We start from the raw sequence: 24,883 nt of genomic DNA on the forward strand, positions 1-24,883 counted from the left end.
ATTGCTCTGGTTGCCGGTAATGTCGTTGTTGAAGTAAAGCACAGCCAGCCTTCTGAGGTGCTTGTAAAAAATACATTTGTCCTCTGTCCTCAACTTTTCAAAGCAAGCTGAGCATACACTCAATATTCACATGTATTTCTCATAACATCTGGCAGTAGGTTCTGAAAATGATCGCCGCTCTTTTTTCCAGCAATGCAGCAATCCCTTCGCTTTGCGATCTCCTCCTTCTCGGGCAGAAATCAAAGCCAGCCTCAGCTTTCCCACATTCGCATTAAAAAAACTGCATTAACATTTTGTAGGACTCTTTTAAATATCCTGTCCTGCAGAAACTGATACGCTGTTTTGCACTGATAAGATAGACCTGTTTTACAAAGAAACTTCTCGGGCGAATTTTACAACCCCAATCATTTCAATATTTCTCTCCAACACTGTAAAGACAGAAGGGATTACTGCCTACTTGGTGTCACTCGGAAGATACTGGTCTGCAGCTTTGTTCAATCGGAAAAAGGAGGATTTGGAAATGTTTCGTTACTGATAATGCTGCTCACTTCTTGCGTGAGGGGAACGACTGACCCCAGGCCTTCGTGACTGTTTTGCACTGTTTCAGAGAAGAAAAACTCAAAGCTTTCATGCATTTTTAAAAATATTTGTAAAGGTGTCAAAGCCTCTCAATGGCCATGGAGAGGTCTTCTGGCTCTTCTGAAGCCTTGCCAGTGCTCTCCTCACCACCGTGTCCGTGTTGCTTTGGGTCCGGTCAAACAAATTCCCAAGCGGAAAGCACTGCTGGGGAACATGAGTCTTTTCGCAGCAAAATCAGAGAGGAGGTGATTTTGCCCTGCAGAAAACGACAGCAGAGAAACAAGTAACGCTTTTGCTCGGGTCAGCCCACTCTCCAGAGGTTAGAGCAAAATCAACTGCCGTCTGAATGAGACAAGGACCAATGGGAATATGCAACGGGCAAGAACGCGCTTGAGCTGCATCTCCAGCAGCCGGCCCCGTGCACACCACTGAATTAATGGATTGAAATAGTTTCTTCAGCACAAGTTGAATCCTTTCAGAACACTATTTATGAAAAAGCCCCAAATGGAGAGATTCAGCTGTAGCAATAATTGACCTTGGATACTCTCTACATTTACACCTTTATGGCAGGAAGCCACTCCAATTCCGGATCGTCATCAACGCAGGAAAGTAGATGGACAAGTACTTCACAAGCTAGCTCTTTTTTGATCATTATTTGGAACAAATATGCAAATTACAGACTTGCAAATAGAAGTAAATGTTCTCATGCTGCAGAGCATGCACTAAAATACGTGCACGCGCCATCACAAGATTTGCTTCTTTACAAATATGGCTGAACTTGTTTCCATAACGGTTTCTGTTTGTTCTTTTCCCTCTTCACATTTAGTTGATGTAAATTGTAGGTTTCATGCGCTCTGAAATGATGTTCACTTCATCAGCATTTCAGCACTATTTTATCTGTATATAAAGATCCAGCGTCCTCACTCCTAACGCTCTTCTTCGCATTTTTTACCTCAGATTCTTTATGCTTTGTGCAATACTCTTCCAGTGACTTCCTTCTCTGACTCATCCCCACGAACTAACGCAGCAATTTTGTGTGCCGCTCAAGCAGGTTCTGCACATGTCTGCTGTTGCATCACTCCCTTTGGATGATTTAACTGCAAAGCATTGCAAGGTAACCAAGATCATCAAGACAAGGTTTTAAAAAAAAAGGACAAGTACGCAACCTTGCTTGCACTTAGCATTTTTATTGCCTTTTCAAGCTAAAGAAGCACACCTACCAAACTTACCAATTTTAATAGAGCTCCACTCTGGCTACGCTAAATAAAGGAAATACCATCCTTGCTTTGTACGTTAAAGAATAAACTAATTCTTGTATCCTATAATGGTTTCCGGGGACTACAGGCCGTCTGGGTAGACTTAAATTGGCCTGAACGACCTGCTGAGGATCACTGAAGTGCAAAGTTGACCTGGCCACAATTGTGTTGAGTGCATGGGTCATGTCCTCAAGACTGCTCCCATGATTGATACAGACATCTGTCTGCATATACCGCCTAAACGTCTGACAGGAAAAGTCAATACTCACGATCATGAAATCACGCAGAAGTGACAAAGTGAGCAAGATTTATTTCTTATGCAAGGTGAGATTTCACACCACTGTTAATCCTTCAGGACCATTGGCAGGGATTTTTCCAGGCGAAGCCATGAGTTTGAAGACAAGCGAAGAAGACAATTTTCCACTGCCATTAGTGACAAAGCAGCTCTGTATCTATCTTGCTTGAAATTACCCTTCGGAATTCTCTGATAAAAAGAAGAATGGAAAAATGGGAAATACTGATAAATGGTACCACAGAGTGAGTGGATTTTAGTTCTGCCTTCTTCTCCACCTGCTACAAATTTATTAGTCAATTCAAACACAGTATTTGCATTATATCTACATGTAAGATGCCAGGCAATCAGAAACTGTTTAAACTTCACATGGAGATGCTCAGAAATTGTGTCACTGGTGGCTTGCTTTATTTCCTCTGTACCTCCAATCCAAAAGTTTCAATTTAAATGTCTCCTTCCACAGGGGAAAACAGAAGAGGTGAAACTGCAGGATGACAAGGCAATCTTTCCACTTAATAGGCAATAAACAATAATACCCATTTTTATATGCGTTAAGATGAGATGGGGTTCACTGACTGCTTAGGTGTAGGTGGTAAAGGGAGGGCTGGAATTTTAAGCCATGGACTTCGCTTTGTTGGAGGGAAGCAAATCTCGTGCCAATGCTGTGTTGAATGGTACCCACAGGAAGCATCATGCATGACTATTTGGACGTGAAGTGACAGGTTAAACGGGCAGCTTTCCCCACTGGGTAAAAAAAAAAGGCTACATAATCTTGTGAATACCAGTACCAAGACTGCTCGACATAACACTAAGTATGAAATACTTCACTCAAGTGCACCCAGCCACAGGTCTGCTTCACAAATAGATTTCTAGTCAGAGATGCCACAAGATGCTGTGCGAACGTTTAGTAGGGCAATACTCACGAAAACCCCAGAGAAAAAAACCCAGCATTCATTGCAGTGAATGTATATTAAGGCGTTTTCATTCCTTCATTTTTGTCAGAGGAGAAAATCTGAGCAGGCAGCGTGAGCGAAGGCATGTGGGAGCACGAAGTACACACACTGCTGTGCATCATAGATGTAGTAAGAGAATATAGATATAGTAAGAGAAGATCAACCAACGGTTCGAGTTGCCAACACACACACACATCTTCGGGCAGAGGTGTATTAAAAGAACAAAAGCACTATGATATTTTCCAACTTCATCTTTAAAAAGAAACCCAATCAAACTAAGGAAATATCCCACCAGATAATCAAAAAGGTTACTTGACAATAACTCCAGTTCTCGCTCTGGCACACCAGTCATTCCCAGTCTTCCAGGAATCCACTGTATTGCTCTTTGGAGAGTTCTCAGAGTCCCAGCACACCAATGGAAGGTGGTTAAGTTACACAAAAATCTCCACAGTGTTGCTTAGGAGCCAGTCTTTGGAGTCTATAATGAAAATCAACATCTGTGTATTCCAGAGACTTTGAACTTCAGGTGTTTCACACTTCCTGCCACTCAATTTATGGAAAATGCAAATGAAAGTAAAGCAGATAAATGTTCTTTAACATCAGGAGGGTTTTGTCACGTTTGAAATCGCATTGTTCTGAAGGAGTGGATTAATTTAGCCACTACCCAGGACACCAAAGGTTATGCTTATAGTGGAGACGAAATAGAACCCGCGCATACTTTGATAATGTTACATCATCAGGATAGTAACAATAAAAGCAGCTTGCCATTTCTGTGCAGACCAATTTCAAGCAGGAGGTGTCTTGTGCTCCCCCTTAATAATGAATCAGGCTGACTGACATTTGAAATGGCAATAATTTCCCCAGGAGATGCAGCTGCAATCTTAGTATTTTCTGTTCTTGCTCTCAATCTGATTTCTCTTATCCACAGTATGAGGCAGCTGAGTATAATGCAGGAAACATTACCAGCAACAATGCTACAATTAATGCTGCAAGAAAATGAATATTTGTCTACAGAAGAATAGATTTTAGAATACCTAGGGGAACTACTGTACTTTGAAAATGAAGCCATTTTGTGTGTTTATTGAAATGCACTCATATTTCTGTGGTTACACTCTGACTAGTTAACCATATCAAGGTAATAAGCGCATAGGCAGTTTTTACTGTCCTGTATTAAAGCTGTTTACTGAATGCTAAGTAGTCTAGGTCTATTCAGAAAACAGCCTATTTTGGCTGTAATCCATCTATACGTTTCCACACCTCGCTTCTTCCATTATTAAATCCAAGAACTAGAAAGGTCATGGCAATTTCTCTTTGATTCAGAGCTGTGACTGCAGAGGACATCCCAACGTGGAAATGAGTCCTACAGCAGCAATACAGGACCGTACCACAGAAAGAGCGTTTCATGCTGTTATTGGTGGATGTGGAGGTGGACAGAAACGGTGATTTCCCATCTTTTCTATCTCAGGGTGCCTTTTTTTCCAGTTTTTAAATGCCAGAAAGCCAAACAAGTGTCCCATTCAGCTCCCTGGTGAGATGGGATAAAGAAACAGAAGCTATCAGAACACTCAAGCCTGCAACCAAGGCCCAAATTGAAAGGTGCTATTAATAGAGAGAAATAAGCAACTAGACTTCCAACAGCTCTGGACACAATAAGGCTTTAGAATAAGCTAATGCCCCCTTGACCATCTGCATATCATCAATCAGGTCATCCAAGAAAAAGATCTATAAATAACCTGTCTGACCAACTCTGAAAAGGCTTTTGATACAATCCTTCATAAGTGCAAATGGCAGCAGTCAGACCACCTTGTTTGTGAGCACAAGAGTCATTTGTCCCTATAAATCAGCTAGTTGGTCAAAAATCTTTCATGCTCGCATTTGATTGCATCCACAGAACGGTACAAACAACAAGTTACAGTGAGTCAGCTGCAATCCTGCACTGAGACCTGGGAGCACCCACAGAAGAGCAGAAGTTTTACCCCAGAAGGTCCATGCTCCTGGCTGGACTGGGGTAACTTACCCCACATAGCTCAAATACAGTAGAGTCACATCGTTTCCTGTCCATCCCCTTAATTTATTATATCAGGACATTTTAAATGACTCCAGACAAAACGAAGTCCCAACTGCTCTAGAGAGAAGCCTCTCGCCTTCTGGAGCATGGCTCTGAAATCCAAAACAATGACAATGCTGAGTGTGGTTTTAGCGAGTTCTTGTAATGATGCCTGTCATCCAAGGTAAAAGTTCAACCTGGAGTCCACAAATCCAGCATCTCCTTTGCCTAATATGAACTCTGAGGTTCACCTCATCCCTCCCTCCCCAGGTCCCACCAGACCAAGTCTCTCTGTGGGTCTACTCCCCAAGCCTTACAGGCTTTACTTATCAGTATGCTGGAGCTGTGGGTCCAGCACTGACAATCTGAAAACTGCCTAGGACCCTGGAGTACGAGAACATGAGCAAAATCCTCTTTGACATTCCTAAGGAGGTCTTTAATAATGTAGCCCTCAGGTTAAATAAATATCTTTGATCAACAGGGCATAGTTATTTATTATTCATTTACTTCTATGCAAGAAATACAGGTCATCCTCTGAACCAGGCACTGTCACATTCGTTTTTAACTCATCTGGAGATAAGCCTTTATTTATTGGAAATGATCATAATCCCATTGGCTTCAATAGAGTTTCAAGAGTTGAAGTCATCAGCTAATCCATATTATAGTTACTAACTGATGATCCTTCTCAAGCAATTAAAGCTGTGTCCCTCAGATGACATATAGTTTGTTACAAAGAATTCAGAGTCTACATGGGGGATCCGTGACTTCCCAAAGTGTTATGTGAAGATACTGAAAATCTGAGACTATTTTCTTCATAAAGAACTATTTTGACTTAAATGTTTTTAGCAAGGCCTCAACACATTCAGTCTTTCTAGAATATTTATTTGGTTTCTGACTTAACCACCATTTTGATTTTCAGTTGATTCCAGTGGATTTATGCCGGTCCCCCAGCGTACTCCACCTATGGATCTGCTCCATGAAGTCAACCACATTTTTGTGGATGGGCTGATACAGTTTTCTTTCTTATTTGCTGTGGGTTTCTCTTTTATGCTCATGAGCTAAAATAATAACGAAACTCTACTTAGTGCTTGCATTGTTTTCCAAAGACTACTTTTCACTGAAGTAAGCGTGGGGACAGATTTTTTTAATGAAATAATACTGTTTACTACCAAAAAATATTTAATCATAATTACATTAAGAAACATACATAAAAGCTAAGTAATAAAATAAAATGAGCTGGAGAACACAAAGGGGGGGAAAAAGACAGAAAGGATTAAGTAGAGTCATATAAGGAATAGATTCTATTTAATGAAAATTTCCACAGTGTTCAACATTTTTATTATGGTTAATAGCACTGTGCTTCATTTTTGTCTGCAGTAATTGTGTATCCTTAATGAATGGGCACTCTTATTTCCCCATTGAGCACTGACAGAAATTAATAAACCTAATTCTGTAGGTTTAAGTTTAATTCTAGTGAAATATATAAAGCAGTTACATTTTCACTTAGCTACTAACTGGAACAGAAATGGGTTTAAGCTTTTCAGCAGCTTAATAGGGAACAAATTGGGTTTTCTTTTATTTCTTTTTTTTCCCCTCTCTTTCAGTACTTGGGTCTATTTTTGTTGCTGCGTGCAAGAAAGGACATGTCACGGCTGGTGAGGCTGAACCGAGCCTACAGTCAGAGTTGTTAATTTATTTTTTTTTTAAGTACAATTACTAGACTTAGCCCTTTGTGCCAGCCTTGCTGTTAATGATTGGTAAAGACCATCTCCTTGGTTTACACTTTGATACATATCGCAAGCCATAGGAGACTTCAGACTGCCACCTAGAAAACTCAGCTATCATGGCACTCTGGAGACAAGCTTTCAGGTTCCCTCCTTGTCTGGTTATGCAAGGTAGTAGACACAGAAATAATGTGAAGCTGAGCAAGAATTGGGTGATATTGGATAAAATTATAAAAGCCCTCTTTGCTGAAAAAGGAAGTGAGTGACCTGATACCTTCCACCAAATTTCTAAAAAAAGAGAGGAGTCCCACCTTGGATGTTACCTGTTGGGTAACATTCATCGCATCAACAAAATCCATACACCTGCCCACCGCGGTACCGCAGCCATGAACTGAGCGTGTAACAGATGGTACTTCCATACTGGTTGCGAGACAGACTGCTTAGGCCCCACAATGTAAAACCTTTGCTAATCTCCGCAATAAACCCTTTCTAGCAGAGGGCCGGGTGCAACAGTTCAAAATAAAACTGAAGTGAATTTGCAGGTAGGTAAATAACTCAAAACCACAAACTGGAATTTAAGGCAGAACTTGATCGTGAGACTCTGAGGTACAGCGCTCAGCCGCCGCTGAGACCTAGGCAGTGAAACTAATGTGGGTCTTGTTTCTTTTTGGATTAGCAGTTTGTAAGAGAAACTCCAGGTGCTGAAGGGAGACGTTTTAAGAGCCACCGCTGAGAGCCTGAAGGACTTGGCATGTTCCCTTTTGAAAGAACCAGTATTGTGACCACAGGTGGGCAACAGTGAGACAATCACTTTCTAAAATACATCATTTTAAAAACAAGAATAGAAACATCAGTCTGGCATCATGACAAAAGTGCTCTTTGGGGAATAATTATATGGATTCTTCCTATCCTACAGTTTCAGTTTAGAGTGGGCCAAATCCCCAGCTGGTTTAGATCAGCCACTGATTTACTCCAGCTAAAGACCTGGCCTGGTTTTTCATTTCTATTATTACCTTATCTTTTACAGTCCCCACTGTCCTAATTTATCATCTGTGTTAGAAATGGCAGGAGCACGGTAAGGAGTAACCATGAACAAAGGAGCAAAGACAGGGAAAACCTAAGATTAGAGCAGAGCCACATCACGAGCTCTTCTGTACCCCCATCTGTCCATTTTGCTAGATCATGGGACCAAAATATAGTTGAATCATACGTAAAGACGTGGAGACAGAGGAGGCGGTGAGAAGACAGTCAGAGGCAGAAATCAGACATGAGGAGGGTTTTAAAGTCGCTACAAGGAGGAGACGTAGGAGGCCAACAGGAGAGAAGATGAAGTTGCTGGTGGAGGAGGTTGGCCTGTGCAGAAGCAGCAGCAGGAAGGACGTGAGCTGCTGCGGGGGGGTGGCAATTTGGGGGACGCTGGAGCACAAAGGCACAGGGAGGGGAGGGTCAATTGGCTTCGAGCTTCACCATTCGGCAACAAGAGCTGATGTAAGGTGTGGGCAGGGTTGGCCTGGGAGCTGGGCAGGTCCTCTGTTCCTGCTTTCACTGTGGGTTTGACAAGCTCTACCTACCCAACTGGGGATCCAACACCACATAACCCTGGGTGAGCAAAGAAAACTACTGCAAAGGAAGTTAAAGAATAACTTCCTCCTTCTCTTGAGACTACAGCTCACTGAGCTGGAATAGACTCTGAATCCAGGAGGAGGTGCTCCAGAGAGAAATGAAGTAATATGCTATTGTGTGTCTTCCCAAGAGTAGCCTTTTCTCATGCCCCCTTTCCCCAGAAAAGGGTAGCTGCAGCTGCAAAGCCTGCCCTGAGCTGCCTCTGCCCGTTTCTGTCTGTTCTGTTAGCCTCCAAGGTTTTTAAGTTAAATATTTTGTGAGAGATTAGTGTTGAAAAGAAACAAACACTTACTAAGCAGCAACAGGTAACACCTTTCAAGGCAACGCAGACTGCCTTCTTAAAGCCATATGCCTTGTGCCTCATCCGTCCCACACAAATTAGCTCTGAGCAGCAGCGCCTGTAGCTCACCGTGTATCGGCTCCGCTGCTTATAGAAACGAGAGAAAGAAGGCAGGCATCGCTTTGGGGAAATCCAGCATCCCTCTTGGCACAGCCACTTAGGGCTACCTGGTACCACCGTTGGGTGAAATAATCAGCCTGAACTAACCTAGTCCCCAGGCCCACGGAGGATGATCGTGGTAAAGTCGAAACCCCTGGGAATGGCCATCAGCATCGTAGCTGGGTGCCGAAGGGCGAATGTCAGGCATGCAGCCACAGCCTCTGCTCAAAGGTCTGTAGGAAAGTTGTCCTAATAATGAAGGAGCTGAGTAGCAAGAAGAATTGGTAACAACTTTCTCATGAAAACCACGTAGAAGAAAATTTACTCTTCCCAAACACTACCTGCCTAGCGTCTGCTGTCTAGAGAAAAACGTTTTAGGTTTTAGGCATATTTTTTTTCAGATGTTTTCACGCCATGACGATTTAATTATTTTTCCCTGATCAGCTAAATACCTATTTGGTTAATGACAAATAGCTAATAGCTTCACTATAATAATCCATATATGAAAGTTGAGGTTACATCTTTCACTTAGTCAGAGAAATGCATTTTCCCACCCCGGTTCCCATCACTGCTCCCATTAGCAGCAGACTAATAAAGATGCCCTGCAGCACCAGCCACCCTGTTAAGTAACAGGGTTGAATTTCCACCTATTTTTTCTAATGGAAGACTAGCAGGCATATACCTCTGCTGTTCACCTACTTTACAGGTGTCCCAGAGAACAAACAAATGTTTAATTTGGACATTATTATTATAAACTGCAGGTTCATACTTACTTAAATTTCATTTTTTACTTAAGTGCACCATCTTTTATGCTTGCCTTTAAAAACAGAAACCGAACGCGCCATGCTCTATTTGGAGTGATGAAGGAACAGACAAGTGGGATGGAGACTGGCTCTACCAGCTGAAATTCAAGTCTGTGCACTGTGATTGATTTGCCGTCACTCACAGGACCTAACAAAGAAAACACTGGCTCCTGTTCCAGAGTTGCACCTACTATGGATGTATGTATGCAATTATACAAAATTAATCTCTCTTCATTTCTCTGGACAAAACTGCTGTTTCCCCAAGGCTGTATTTCAAACCATGTCCTACACATTTCCCAGGCAATGGAATATTGTCATGCAAATCTGACAGGCATACTCCTTGGTGTGCCATGTATAAAATCTGCCCCTACATGTTGAAGATCAAATTCCACCACCTAACATACAATTTTAGCCCTTCTGATTACACACAACACCCACAGGAGATGCAGCTCTCCTGCAGCCATCAAGCTCTCTCAAGAATGAACCACCTGCTCCAGACACAGCTGGGGGAACGGTGCATCACCTCCTCCTCTCCTGAATTTTAAATCAACTTTAATCACAGCAAAACTCTCCGGCATGTGTGCCAGCAGTGCTGTGAAGCTGTAGACGATCATGTTTCTGAGTCAACTGCACACAGCATGGGCGATACAAGTAAAATGGAAGGGCACCTAAATATGAGCAGAAGCCATGTCTGACGCCAAGTGCTCATACCTGATAATTACAGAGGGAGGGCCAGAAGAAATTCGGAAAGGTATAAGGAGGAGGAGGAGGGGGAGAAAAAAAAAAGAGAAATGAGAAAAGAATACTGTCTCAATACAAAGTTATTACAGAGAATTAGCCCATCACGATAACGGTTGTGCACTATGGGAAAGCTGAGCTCATTTATTCTTTCCGGGCTCTTGGAGCCTATCTCTACAGCTGAAGGAATGGCCCGTCCTCCACGGCAGCATCTCCTTTGGCCGAGTCAGGCACAGCAAAGTCTGACTTCAGCTTGAGCTTCATCCAGCACCCTTTACGTAGAAGAAGTATAATTAAGGCACACGGCTCTGAGAGCAGCAGGATTAACATGGGTTATGCTGGTTGAGCACTGAGAGGTGAATGAAATATTTGACCTGCTTTCCTCCCCCATGTACGCTACAAGGCATAAACTATGTAAGCCACAAGCACCATGGGATCCAGACTTTGGAATCCTAGATGATCATGTTTATTCTCTTTTTGGACCTTTTGTTTTTATTTTTTTTCACTGAATCTAAACAGAAATTGATATTTAACTCCAGGAGCACTTGAGGACACGTCATGAAGGCTATAGTCTGCTACCGTTCCCAGAACAACATATTTCAAGGAGGGAACAAAATAATCAATGAGGCAGCATGACATGAGACAGTCTGGAGGCCCCATACTTGGTTTAGTGTTCACGACAACAATAATTAGCCAGGATTAATCATCATAATGGTTTTTAAAATTTAACTTGAAAGTGGAAACCAGTTAGCTCAGGAATTTTGCCACCAGAATTGTGGCTCCAGTGCAGTCCACAGTGATCACAACTAAAAGCCTCAACCCTTTTATTAATCTTCAATGGTTTAAACAAAAAGGGTTGGTGGGACACGGGTGATTCATAAGAGACCGGTATCCCTATGACCCATACGTATTTTTCACAATGGCATTTTCCACAGAAGTCACCAACTGGCACGGAAACTAAGTTTTGCCTCCACCCATACTAGCAAACTCCCTTCGAAACAGGACCATGGCAAATGTGTCTTCAGCTGCACTAATCCTGATTAAGAGAGAAGACTTTGAAAATGCTCGTGTCTGATAACCTGGGAATCAGCCACGCACGTACCTGAAAAGAAAACCAAATCTGTTTACTCCAGCCACATATAAGGCCGTGACCCTGCACCACAGAAGTCAATGGAAGCCTTACTGTCTTCAAGGAATGCAGGATCGAGCAGTCAATAAATAAAACTTAACATGGTAAAGACCCATTTGGCAACAATCCGTTTTACTGAAATCAAAATTGCTCAAAAGCTTAAAATGTCACACAGGAAACTAGAGATCAGTATGGAAAGGTATATCTCAGAGTGAGAAATGCATACAGCTTCACCCTGATCCCAACATGGTTCAATAAACTAAATTTAAGCCAGTGTTCACAATAGTAAAAAATTCCTAGAAAATGCATCATGCTCATCTCTCAGGTAGGTCTTGGTCACCACAGAAGCAGGACACATCCTCTTCTCAGTTCTACTGGGATTAAGTCAGGAGTAACATAACTGAAGCAAAGGTTACGTACAACCGATTTAAGCAAGATCGCAATCAGGCCCACAAAAGATTTGCTTAACTGATGGTCAAAGGGCAACTGTCGAAGTGACCAATGGAGAGCAAGTTTTACTTCTAGGGGAAATCACCAGTTTAGACAAGTGTGAACCAGAATCCAAATACAAGGTACATTTTGGGCTATTAATACACCCATACAACCAAGATCTTAATATAAAAAGGAATTAAAATGCTAAACTTTGCCCCTTTGTTTTCGTGGCTTCCTGGAGGTTAGATGAAGACACTACCCAATTTTATTACAGAAGCACACGCGCCGTTCCAGTGTCCAGCATCACATTCAGCACACGCTATTCCCCTGTCAGGACAGACTGCTGAAGCCGAGCCCTCATGGATATGGGATGTGGAAGTGCCGTGTTGCTCAACAGCTACAAATGGCTTTCCCAGTTATGCTTCCTGAGATAACCTATTAATCACCGTGTACAACCAGAAGCCATTTTTAACGCCATCACCTGAGTACAAACGATTACGAAAAAAAGCCAGACCATTCTACTCTCTTATATCAGAGACTGCAGACTCAAAAGCCAACAAATGCAAAATGAAAAAATAGCAAAAATGAGGGTTACTTTTGTCTTCGAACACACAGGCCACAAACGACTGTGTTGAACAATCCCTTGCCCAGTGATGTGAATAAGGAACAACCTGAATAAGGCCTAAGGATCTCAAGTCCCTAAATTTCAGTTTTAAGCTACTGAGGAAATGCTTCAAATTTTACTCTATTTCCAATATTTAGCTTTGCTTCAGCCAGTAAAACCAAATCTTGAAAAAGGTTCTGCTTCTTCCTATCCCATACCTATTAATTTAAATACATAAAAAGAAATTTTAAAAAGAATCAAACAACTGACTGCTCAGGTAATAGATTCACTCATCAGGGAACGTTTAGGTTTCCCAACCTAAGAAACAAAAGCACCCCTCACGCATACACGCAAGCAAAGAGCAAAGTGACAGCTGAGATTTGTTCCTGTGAATCTTTGTAGCCGAAGTGCAGGCGGCTGCCCTGCCAACAAAGTCCAGGTGTAGACCATACGAGCTGACAAAAAGAGGATTCTCAGGAGCACAAGCCCATTTCTATGTGCACAATTCACCCATGCCAAGGTGCACTTGAGCATCTGGAATTCACCGCTCTGTTCTGGAGTGGTTTTTAACTAATGTCTGAGAGATTTATGCTGCCAGGTAGACACCACTAAGCTGCTCTCATGAGCTCTAGAGGATTTGTATGCCACTGGAACGCACGGGCGTGCAGCACCAGCTACTCATTTAAGAGGCTTTAGTGATAAAAGCAAGGTTGGCCAGCTGCACATTATGAGAGGTGCATAATTAGACGGGATCTCCAGTCAATGGTTTGGAAGATCCTTTCATTTGTATAGTTCAGGGAATATCTGGGACGGAGGATACTGCAATGAGCTGAGGGGCAGCATGTGGATCACTGACATCTACGGGACCAGATCAACACGGCACATCTGCCTAAGTCACCCTCGGCCTCAGCTATTGGAGGCTGTTTCCTGCAATGGGAGCATCCAGTTTCTTCACTGGTTGACACCATGAAATTAGGCATGAGGTTTGGTGCTAAGCAGCAAACGCCTGCTTTCAAGTGGGCCATTGGTTTCTGCATCACCCACCGCAAAACTAGGTCAGACCTGAATACACATGACTAGCTGAATGACAACAAGTGTTGCCTGCTACTTCTCTGGGTCTCACCCATGGCCTGCCCTTCGCCCTGTCACTTGTAGTCTTCAGTGTCTGTAAGAGCATTTGACTTCTGTTTGCTTCCCTCCAGGCTGGTAGATCACACCAGCCAGCTGGGATGGCAAAGGTCTGCCTTACTCTGAACAGTCTCTGGGGCCTTTCGCCCTCTCTGGGGCTCCATCCTGAGCTGTATTTTCACTATTTTATGTTCCAGAGCAGCACAGCTAAATGAGGTAATGTTAGACTGGGAGTCATAGGGGCATATGAAGGGCCGCAGAAGACCAAAGGTCCCTGTGACGCTGTACTCCAGGTGCAGCGGTGACCCCGGTGGCACCCAGAAGGAGCTGATACCTCCACAGAGCCTTCTCCACCCTCTGCCTTCCTGGCCTGGAAGTGGTAACTGTTTAATAATAGCTCCCAGTAGACTTTTCCTCCTTGACCACTGCCAACCGCTGCATGAATGCAGAAGACGCTGCTCTTAATTGTACAGCAAAGCATGCACCAGGACCACCACAAGAGTGTGGAACACAAACCCCTTGTGGGAACACAAGTAGCTGGTGTAAGAGCACTCCCTTCCTGCAGCACAAAACAAGTGACCTCTCTTTTATTCACCACAATCTCATTTCATTCCCTGCCACCAAGTTTGCATTTTACTAAAGCGGGAGAAGACACTTCGAAGCCTTCTCTACCTGAGGACTGCTCCACTTCAGCAGGAAAGCTGTGGGGTTTTATTTTAACTCTTATTTTAAACAACTGCCTTTCAGGTATAGACACAGCTGTTTGTGCTAACACTGAAATTCACTTATATTAGATTAAACAAATAGCCAAGATCAACTACTACTAGGCACTTCAAGCCTGAGCAAGTAATCTCTTGTTTAAATGAATCACTGGGTCATTTTAATCAGTTAAGTGGCTTAGCACAGGAATGCCTGCCATTCCTTTTTGGTTTCAGGAGCTTCCCTACCTGCACTCATCGCTACCAAAATAATCCCTCCGCTCCACCCAGCTATTAGGCCCTAATTCATCAAAATCCCTGAACCAGAAAGCGAACGCTCAGTGGGTGAGAAGCCCCTTTAAAACTGAGGGATGATTCATGGTCTTAAACCTGTGCTGCTGGCTTTGTATCCTTGGCCATTCATGGGCAATTTTAACGAGTCAGATGAAAGTTATTCAAAGCATTGAATAATACTCAATAAATGATTGCTGATGTACTACACCAGCACTTCCCTAATAAAAAAAAAAAAAACTAAAAAACTAGAACCAATGTATTTGAAGCACCATGGGCTTATTAATTCACTGCCTGCTTCTTTATCTTACCATGGGATAAGCTGGAGCAGAGGTGTAAGGAGCAATCTCAGCTTCTGTTATTAAACTGTCTAGAAGTGGAAATGTCCCAGAGGAAGGCGCTTCATTCCCCACACGCATTTATATACACACACCTTATGTGGCATGTGTTCGGGGCCTCTCGATCTCTGTTCACAAACGGGACGTTCGCACAACTTCCTAATTCAGGTCATTTTATTTGTACGTCCCTCAAACTTGTAAAGGTCTTTGCTCCCTCTGGGAGAAGTTGTGGAGAAAGGGACAAAAAGGAGCTCTGGAATGAAAGCCACCAGGTAAGGGATGAAACAAGAGAGGATGTTTCTCTTCTTCTATGGAGAGTTTCATGAAGGTTTTTATTTTGCCAATCATCTTTAGCCCTGAAAAAGCAAAGAACTCGTTCATCCCAAGACATAACGCTATTGAAAATATAATTGGTAAAGCTTGGAAAGATGTGAATTACAATATTAGATACACATTTGAGAGCTCCTTTTGGGGATGGAAGGTCATAAGGACCTTTAAGGTACCTGAGTTTTAAAAATATCTCATATTTCCCTTCCTCAACCCTTAGCTAAGGTCTCCACAACCACTAGCCTCAGTGACGCCAGAGGATTCAAGGTGCACAAAGGGAATCGCAGGGGGAAGAATCTCTGCAGGAGCATGGCCACTGATATCTGAGACAACAGAGAAGGTTCTAGAAATAGATTTTTTGGAACCGGTCTATTTTCAATGCAAAAAAGGCATCAAGGAGGAAAAGTACAACAGACTGAAGTGAGCTTTCTGTCAAATAATTCTAGCAAAGGTCCAATAGATGTTTCTGATTTCCTGCATGGCCTCAGTCAGGCCACTTCCCTCACCCCGTTTCCCATCATTAAAACCAAGGGAAAGGCATAACACAAGTGGGAAGAATTCTTCAGTCGTTAGCGCTGGCTAGGTCTGAAATTTTTTCTTTTTCAGGAAGAAGTGAGCTGTGGAAAAGCCTAAAAAGAGGGTTATATTTTAATCACATTTAAAAAAAGAAAAAGGCAGGCTGGCTATCTATTCAGTGGGAATCCAACAAAAAACCAATTGTCTTACAAGGGCAATTGAAAATCAAAGTGAATGAGTATTTATAGCAACTGAACTGTTTAAAACAACAAACTGAAAGTGCAGCACCAACTACTTCACAAAGTCATATTCTTGAAGAAGGGGAAAAAAAAGATCAAAGATCTGCAGGCAGCCAGCTCTGCATACAAGTGGCTTTATCAGCTCTTGGCTGCGTTAAAGAGAGTCAGGCATCCTGAAAGAGAAAACATTTAATGAGGTGATGAACAACACTTTCTTGGCCTTAATTATAAGGATAGGACTAAGCAACAATAATTGCAGGATAAATTATTGTCAAGAGATATTTCCAAACAACAACAAAAACCCCACGTCATTATCAAACAATTATTTTAAGTCTCATTTACATATAAAAAAGAATAAATGGAATAGCCCTCTTTTTCTTTTCCATTTGTGGGGGTGGTGGAAATTTTCAGGGTGGTGCATGGGAATTAGACGCACTACACCCAATATTGCTAATGACAGATTAATTCTCTGCAGATCACTCTGGGAATTGTACATTTGTATCCAAGGGCAGAATTCAACCCAAGAAAAACTCAAATCTCTGTGATGTGCCCCCAAAGAATCACGCGTATTTAATAATAGGAACAGAAGACCAACTTCCTCGCAAAGTATCATTTGAACTAAGCGGCAGAAAAGTTCCATTTAGGACAGAGAGAATTAAGCTTTAGGTGTAGTAAAGTCGATGTGAACGTAAGCTGCTCAGACCTTATCAGATGAGCCTTTTAAAAGCTCACATGAAGAAATGAGATGTATACAGTAGCCTTGAGTCAAATAGGCTTTCAGGAGCCAACAAGTGTATGTCATATGAATTGAGACAAAATGAGATCATGGCAATCGCTCTCGGGCATTTATCTCAACACGACTTTGTGCCTGCCGATCCCAGGCACTGGAAGACCAGGAGGTTTCTGGCATTGGGAGTGGTGCAGAGCCAGGTCGCCTACTTTCCCACATTATCAAATGGAGCGAAGTACCAGGCAGGTTTTCAAAGCGGTTCTTGCTTAGCTATGAAAATAAACAGTCACACTTTCACAAGAGTTCAGACGAATACGAGTTGCCATCGGTTTCTGAACTTTTGGGTTTTTTTAATCCAGCTGCTTCTGGCTTAAATTTGCCATTACCAACTAGTGATTCTGGGTGGCCAAATTGCACACCTGAACAAGAGATGGATTTTTTTCAGAAATCAGGGGGGTGTATGTCCCTGAAAATATGATCCCTTAAAACTGCTTTTAGTTATCCCTTCAAAACTTGATTGTACCAAAGAACTGATTGCCTTGGAAAAATGTAATCTTTCTCTCATGTATATGATCACTGAGGTCCCTTCCAACCTGGTATTCTATGATTCTATGTACACAAGAGAAATTAAATATATACAGTGGTTGTGAAAACAGTATTTACAAGGAAACCAAATAAAATAAAGTGATAGTATTTGAATGTCTCTCCTGTACGCAGGTCTTTTGGCAAGTAACCTACCCACAAACAGATGATCGCTTATGCCTAGAACAGACCAGCATATTATCATATGAATATACACAATAAGAAATCTCATTTCTTTCACAAAAAAGAATTAAATAAAGCTGGGTACCACCAATGCTTTTTCTTTAGTTTCATCCAGACAATAGGGGCAGCGATAAGTATTATTGTTCAAGGGAAGCTTACTTATATTTTCCTTTTTTCAAAACTCTGATAAATTTTTCAAATTACTTGAAACATACAACGCGTTTTCCACAACACAGGAATTCATCAACGGCTTTACCCTTGCTACCATAAAAATACGACAGCAAAAAAATCATTTGGGCAACATAGGCACTATTTCGTGCCTGTTTTATCAGGTACTAGAGTTATAAAATATGGCTTTCAAACAGGGTAGAGACAAATTTCCGACGTTTCACCCATTAGCTTACAAAATGTAAAATCCATTGCATAAATTAGACAAGTAGTATTCAGCGCATATGTTAGAGATATTTGGAGGTCCACGGACTACTCCAAAAGAATCTACAGAGATATCTGGCAAGAGGAGAATTCAATAGGCTTGCAGTTGCTGTATTTAAGTCTATCAGACCTACAAGAAAGGCTCCATTGCTTTAAAAACCTTCTCAGCCACATGGTCTCAGCTCACAGCACGCATAAATGAGTGTATAAGGTGCAAACAATTGACAAAAAAGTCCTGAGATTATACAAAAATATAGAGAGCTACAAGGTAATAAGAGACAGGCAGTTTAATGAAAAAATCACTAAATTCCAAGATTCTGGCCAAATCAGTGGGGTATGATTCAGATCCTAGATACTAACTACTTAAGACTGGGATTATTTTAGTGACAAGGACAGAATAAAAATGTGTTTCTTTCTACTACTTTGCTTACTGACATGAGACAGCACACTAGCTGCTTCATTCCTGCCCTTATCCTGCTTAGTGTAAATTAAAGCCTTGGCTCGCAAAATACAGAGAAAAGCACAGTTCTTATTTCAAAAGCTCCCTCTAGCTTTTCCTAACTGTTTGTTACCAAAATTTTCCTGATGATCTGCTAGAAAAAGCAGCTTAGAGTCAAAGGTGGTCTCATCAGTCTTAGAGAAACACAAGCGCATATTGTATAACCAGTTTCAAGTAGGTTTTTAATTTGTAAACGCCACGCAGTTAATACGATGTTAAAAACCCACCCCTTTCTTTTGATTCAAGATCAAAGAGATTTTTAGAAAAGTGACATAACCCTTAGATGTCCCAGAAAACCACATTTGCCACAATTAACCAGCTCCAGTCTCCAAGCCTCGTACACACAGAGGAGCTGGAACAGCGCGTTCAGAGCAGCGAGGTTTTATTGCAGTTGTGGGCACATTTGGAATAAACAAGCACGGGTCAAGCTCCCCACGGCTTCCTTCCAGCCTACAACAACCAGGGCAGGCGGTCAAAGGCAACCCAAAATGACTGATCTGGGGTTGCATCACCAGGTCTTCAAGGCGGTGTAAATCAGCATAGCTCTACTGAACTCGCTGCGGCCGCATTGATTCATACCCCAGCGAGAATCCGATCCATCAATTCCAAACACGGTGGAGTTCAGCGACACTGCACAGGTGAAGCACTCAGAGGCACGTGATACAGATGCTTCTTTTCATCCAGGGACCAACTAAAGAGTCTCATGACTGCCCTGAGGTCTGAGACAGTAGACCAGAAATAAATACAAGAAAATGACTGAGATCCTCTACAAAAAGCCATTGAGGAGATGGGGAGTTAGAAGCTAGGATCTACATGCAAGCTACCCCAGCGTACTTTCAGCCAGAAGGCTACATCAGAAATTCTGACATGTCTTCTGATAAAACTCAATCTGACCTGGTCGAACAAGGTACCTGTTTTCGGAGATACCTAAGGCTACTCAGCCTTTACCATAAAACTGGAGATAGAGATGCCACCAAATGTATTCCAGAAAGATGAAATGAGAAACCCATCAAATATACAGCACATAAGTAATGTAAACAGATGAAGATGATCAGTAATCTTCCTTGAACACGGATAACCCCTGTGAGAGAAAGGTGATGCTTCAAAATTACCTTTACTTGAAAAAAACGGTTGGCAGTGGATTATCCAAAACAAAAAGGATGGCTTTAGCTGCAATGGCAGCACGCCAGCAGAACACAGGAAGACACTGCAAGCGTGGAAGAAGTGCGCAATGCGAATGCACATCTAACACTGGCTGGGCAGTGACTGGCTTGAGAGCAGCCCTAAAGAAAAGGACTTGGGGGTGCTGGCGGACGAGAGGCGTCAGCGTGCACTAGCAGCCCAGAAAGCCAATCGTATCCTGGGCTGCATCAGGAGAAGCGTGGCCAGCAGGTCGAGGGAGGTGATTCTCCCCCTTTACTCCACTCTCGTGAGACCCCACCTGGAGTACTGCGTCCAATCCTGGAGCCCCTACTACAAGACAGATATGGACGTGCTGGAATGTGTCCAGAGAAGGGCCACGAGGATGATCCGAGGGCTGGAGCACCTCTCCTATGAGGACAGACTGAGAGACTTGGGGTTGTTCAGTCTGGAGAAAAGAAGGCTCCAAGGAGACCTTCTAGTGGCCTACCGGTATCTTAAGGGGGCCTACAAGAAAGCTGGGGAGGGACTTTTTAGGATGTCGGGTAATGGTAGGACTAGAGGGAATGGATTAAAACTAGAGATGGGTCAATTCAGACTGGACGTTAGGAAGAAGTTCTTTACCATGAGGGTGGTGAGACACTGGAACAGGTTGCCCAGAGAGGTGGCGGTGGAAGCCCCATCCCTGGAAGTTTTTAAGGCCAGGTTGGACGGGGCTCTGAGCAACCTGATCTAGTGGGAGGTATCCCTGCCCAGGGCAGGGGGGTTGGAACTAGATGGTCTTTAAGGTCCCTTCCAACCCTGACAATTCTATGATTCTATGAAATCAGCGCAACGAACAGTCACATTCACTGCTCTCTGGTACCGGGGCTGAATCTCAGCACGCAGGGAGAGCACGCACCTGAGTGCCTACCACGGAGACCAGTCCTGACGCTGCCAATGAAAACTGGGTCGGAGCCTCAGTCCTACTGGTAATTCCCTTTTATCTTCATCAATAGAGCACGCGTTTTTAGAGCATGAACGCTGAAGTCCAGTTCCGCTTTTATGAGCATATGAATAGGAAAGGTGATGGCTACTTAGAAAGCATATACACCATCTTCTATAGTGCCCTCTGTTCCTGCAGCACACACGTTCCTTACTAGAAATACTAGATCAAATAAAGACGTGTGAATTCCAGCAGGTACTGCTGCCCACTCAACCGCCACCCAGGGAGTAGGCTAGAAACACGGATACCTTTAGAAGCAAATGGAAATGAGGGGGAATTTCCGTCATTTTGCAGATCATCATCAGAGGAACTATAGCCCACACCTTGTGAAATGCTGATATAGATGAATATCAAATAATGCACAATCTTGTATATTCTTTTTATATATTTTAACCTCATCCCATCTGTACGCACATTTTCAGAGATCTAAGATTTCCCTGCATTAAAGTACTCTGTGTGCTATAGGAAGGGATAAAAAGACACATTATAAGTTTAAAAACTGAGAATTTCATGGGAGAGTTAAAATTGTCACTAAGGGCACACCAGAAAGAATTACTGATTTCTCAGACTGCTCTAACATCAAAGGATTAAATAAGAAAGCCAAAGTCTTCTATAAACTCAAGCAAACGTACAGACAATGTCAAAGCTATTTGGTCACAAATTGGAGCCATCATTTTCACTTTGAAGGCTTGCACAAGGAGCTATTCTGCAGTGGAACTGCCACAAAAATTGAAGGGAGAAAATGAATGGGACAAGGGAAATATGGACTTACGGTTCTGCAAGAGTGTAAAGTGCTACGTAGAAGCAATATTTATATGAGACATCAGAATGCTAAAGACTTTACTATTGCCCACCACTGACTGTGATATATGGGCCGCGGTTGGCATACATACAGAAGGACAAACCTGAATTGGATCGTCCTCTGTAGAATGCAACTCTTCGTCCCTTACAGGAAATTACAGCTCCTCCTCATTATCACTGGAGTCATCTCAAACTCCTCTTTGCTCAGTGTTCCTGTGGCCATTCATGGACACAGGACAGGGTCCATCACCTAATAGAGCTGGTAATAAAGCACATATTATAAAAATACCGAGTCCGTATTCTGCAATACGCAGGGAACTGAAATGGAGCCGTGGGCCGACAATGAAAGCCTCAGTTTTCCTTGACTCTTTCAATTGTTCTAATCAGAGATTTGTATCAAGACCACCTGCCAGCCCAAATTCAGTGGGCTGACTTGGAAAGAAAGCTCTGAGACGCCTAGCTGGGACAGATTCAGACCTCTAGCTTCCCAAGATGACCTATATCAGCAACCTCCACTCATACCTCTCAGTTTCACTGTATTCACAGCATCTTACATCATTTTGTCCCAGTATATTAATCACAGTATTGTAATTATTTAAAATAATTCATAATCATGAGACAGCAAGTGCTCTGACAGAAGTGAGGAGATGAAAGAGGACATTCCTCTGAGTTCAATAGAACTGACAAACATCAGCCATAGGAGAGCCACGGAACGGGCCATCAGCAGGGGTAAGTGACCACAAATCCATGCCACCTGACACCAAAACTCAGTGTCAAACCCATCTGTTACATACATACAAACATCCAGCAAATTCTTTCTGAACTAGAGAAAGCGGGGGGCCCATTTTACTGACTCTATTCCTTAGAAGTCCCCCAGCATCGGCCTTTTAATGTCTTCCTCTCTAAAAACATTTGTTGCATGTATATATTTCCATTTTCCTTGAGATTTCAAAAGCGTTGGCATTGTTAACTTAGAATATTGCTAGTTAATTGTTGGTGAGAAAAGACAAATTATGAGCAGGGGAACTGTTCTGGGAGGATTTAGTGTATTTGAATAATTTAGACCCCTGCCGTTAACGTGACAGGATTGTTTTTCTCTCGCAGTAGCCTGCTGCTACAAGAATTAAAACTGTCGTGGCAGGCTACAGTTTGGGCTAGGCCTTAGTAATGAGCTTTATCAGTCAATAAATGATTTTATGCAGCAAATTAAACTGTAAATTTTGTTTAGGTGGTAAATATTTAGAGAATAAAGATATTCAGCTAATGAGGAGGACTGGGTGGGGAAAAAATGTAATGCAAATGTCAATCCTTTAAATCTTTGGTAGAGTAAAGCTTTGCAGGAAGTTTACTGCTACTGCTTTCTATTTTTTTCTCAACTTTTTTTTTTTTTTTTTTTTGCCTTTGTAAACAGCAAACTATCTCAACTGTATTTACAGATGCTAGAGAAGGAGGGAAAGACTTTTGCCGGGTATTGTGCCACAGTTGTGCCGGATATTGTGCCACAATTCCATGCACTCACTTGGCTCTCGGACCGAAACATCAAATGGCCTCACGTTGAAAGCACTTGTGCAAGAGAGCCATCGTTCGTGTTGGACTCACAACGGACAAGCACGGCAAGTTTGACACAAGGTGAGTTCCCGAGGGCAACTGGATGCTTCCAACTTGCTCCTGGCTCTAGTCTCTACCTCAAAACACAGCTCACATGAAAAGATCTGTTTGGTCCTCAACTTGTAGCAAGAGAGAGCAGCGGCAATCAGCAGAGGCAACCGGTTTAAAATATTCCCTGTTCAAACAGGAGATGACTTCTGACAAGATGACCTTTCAGCTCTGGAGCTTACTTCTCCCTTACGGCTCACCCAAATCCTGCACTGCTCTGTGGCCCACCCTGGAGGGCATGTACGTGGAAAGGGATTCTGAGAACATCAATCCATCAACAGGAGGAATATGGTTTTAAAAGGCACATCTGGATCAACATGGATGAAAGTGCCCCAAACAAACAAGTTGCATTTGTTCAAAGGTCAGGTGATTAGCAACACGCTGCTTCAAAAGCAGACAGGGAAACAGTCTACCAAAAACTTGGTTTCCAAGACGAGTCCTTGACTTCCAGCTAGGCTCCAAGGACTCCTCTTTCTCCAGGGAAGGTCTGGAAAACTTATTAATCTTGGCAAGGGCATTTATTACCAAGATGAAAATTTTGCATGTGAATTTTTTACCGTGGCCAAAAAGTCAGCTTTCAGAGGAAAAAAGTATGCGAAGGAATGTCAGTCAGTGCCATAAAGAATTGCTGGAACTCATCCTAAAGCGAGGAGTGTTAACCTTGCTGTCCTTTATCAGTTTCTAACAGTAGTAGAATTTTTTGTGATTTCTGCTGGACCTGTTACTCTATACTTTCTGACAAGAATATATGCAGCCCCTGACAGAATCAGTGAAACAATGGCTTTATTTATGCCTTCCAGGTGACACTGCCAGATGGTAAGATCTCATGCAAACGAAGCCAGAAGTGCCTGTACACTACGTAGGGCTAACACAGAACCTACTCCAAGATGGGGAAACCATCTCCTTTCATGAGAATCACAAGACAACCAAGAATCGATGCCAGAAACTCCACTTGGAGCCGGTTCCAGGCTCAGCCACAGCGCAGGTCACAGTGACAACCTGCAGAGAAACCCCCAGCTCTCGCAGGGACCCCAGGTGTGTCCCTGCACTGAGGGAGCTCCCTGCTGGTGCTCAGGTCAAGGTCAGCTTTGACATTTTAGAAATCAGTTGATAAGGCACAGAGCAAAGTTTTTCCACCGAAGCAGCCGACTGCACAAGGCTTTAAAGCCAAATTTGAAAAGGACACAGTTACACATTGAAAGGAAATTGAGCCACAGAATATCCTAGTAAAACTTGGTCGGACCCACACATTGTACACTCCAAACAATATGCTATTAAGTGCAATAAATCCAAACAGCACCCTGGAGATTTGTTTGGAAGATCAGAATATATATTGTGGATATAGTATGGAAGGCTGTTTTTAACATGAAATCTATTCAATTGCAAGCTGTTGATGTTAACCGTTTCTTGAAAGACCCAATATACTAATGCAGTTTATTTACACGGCAGAGAATGAAACTTCATGTATCACCTTCTCCATGCCTTTCTTTGATTAGATTGCCTCAGTTTAATTACTAAATTCTGTTAAAGAACTTTCAGCACAGATGTAATTTCATGCAGGTGTTACCTGGTGTAATGAAACCAGATGTTTCCATCGGAATAGGCCTCCCTCATTTGAGATGTGTGCGCTGCAATAGCCTGATTTGTATATCCACCAGTTCAAACTGGAAAAAAAAAAAGTGGTTGTGGGTGTTAGGTAAGATCAGATTTTGAGTACAG

General features: G+C 42.6%; 1 long non-coding RNA gene across 1 annotated transcript in view; it reads right to left on the reverse strand.

Annotated features, from left to right (window-relative positions):
• Positions 1-2,143: 2,143 nt before the first annotated feature.
• The window catches only part of LOC128909211 (uncharacterized), a 28,947-nt gene continuing 6,207 nt past the window's right edge, over positions 2,144-24,883 (reverse strand). The window contains exons 3-4 of the long non-coding RNA XR_008466282.1: positions 24,732-24,828; positions 2,144-2,319 (exon numbers count right to left, since the gene is read on the reverse strand). This is a non-coding gene — a long non-coding RNA (uncharacterized LOC128909211). The remainder of the gene's footprint in view (positions 2,320-24,731; positions 24,829-24,883) is intronic.

The sequence above is a fragment of the Rissa tridactyla genome, chromosome 4 (assembly GCF_028500815.1).
Source record: "Rissa tridactyla isolate bRisTri1 chromosome 4, bRisTri1.patW.cur.20221130, whole genome shotgun sequence".
Lineage (NCBI taxonomy): Eukaryota > Metazoa > Chordata > Aves > Charadriiformes > Laridae > Rissa > Rissa tridactyla.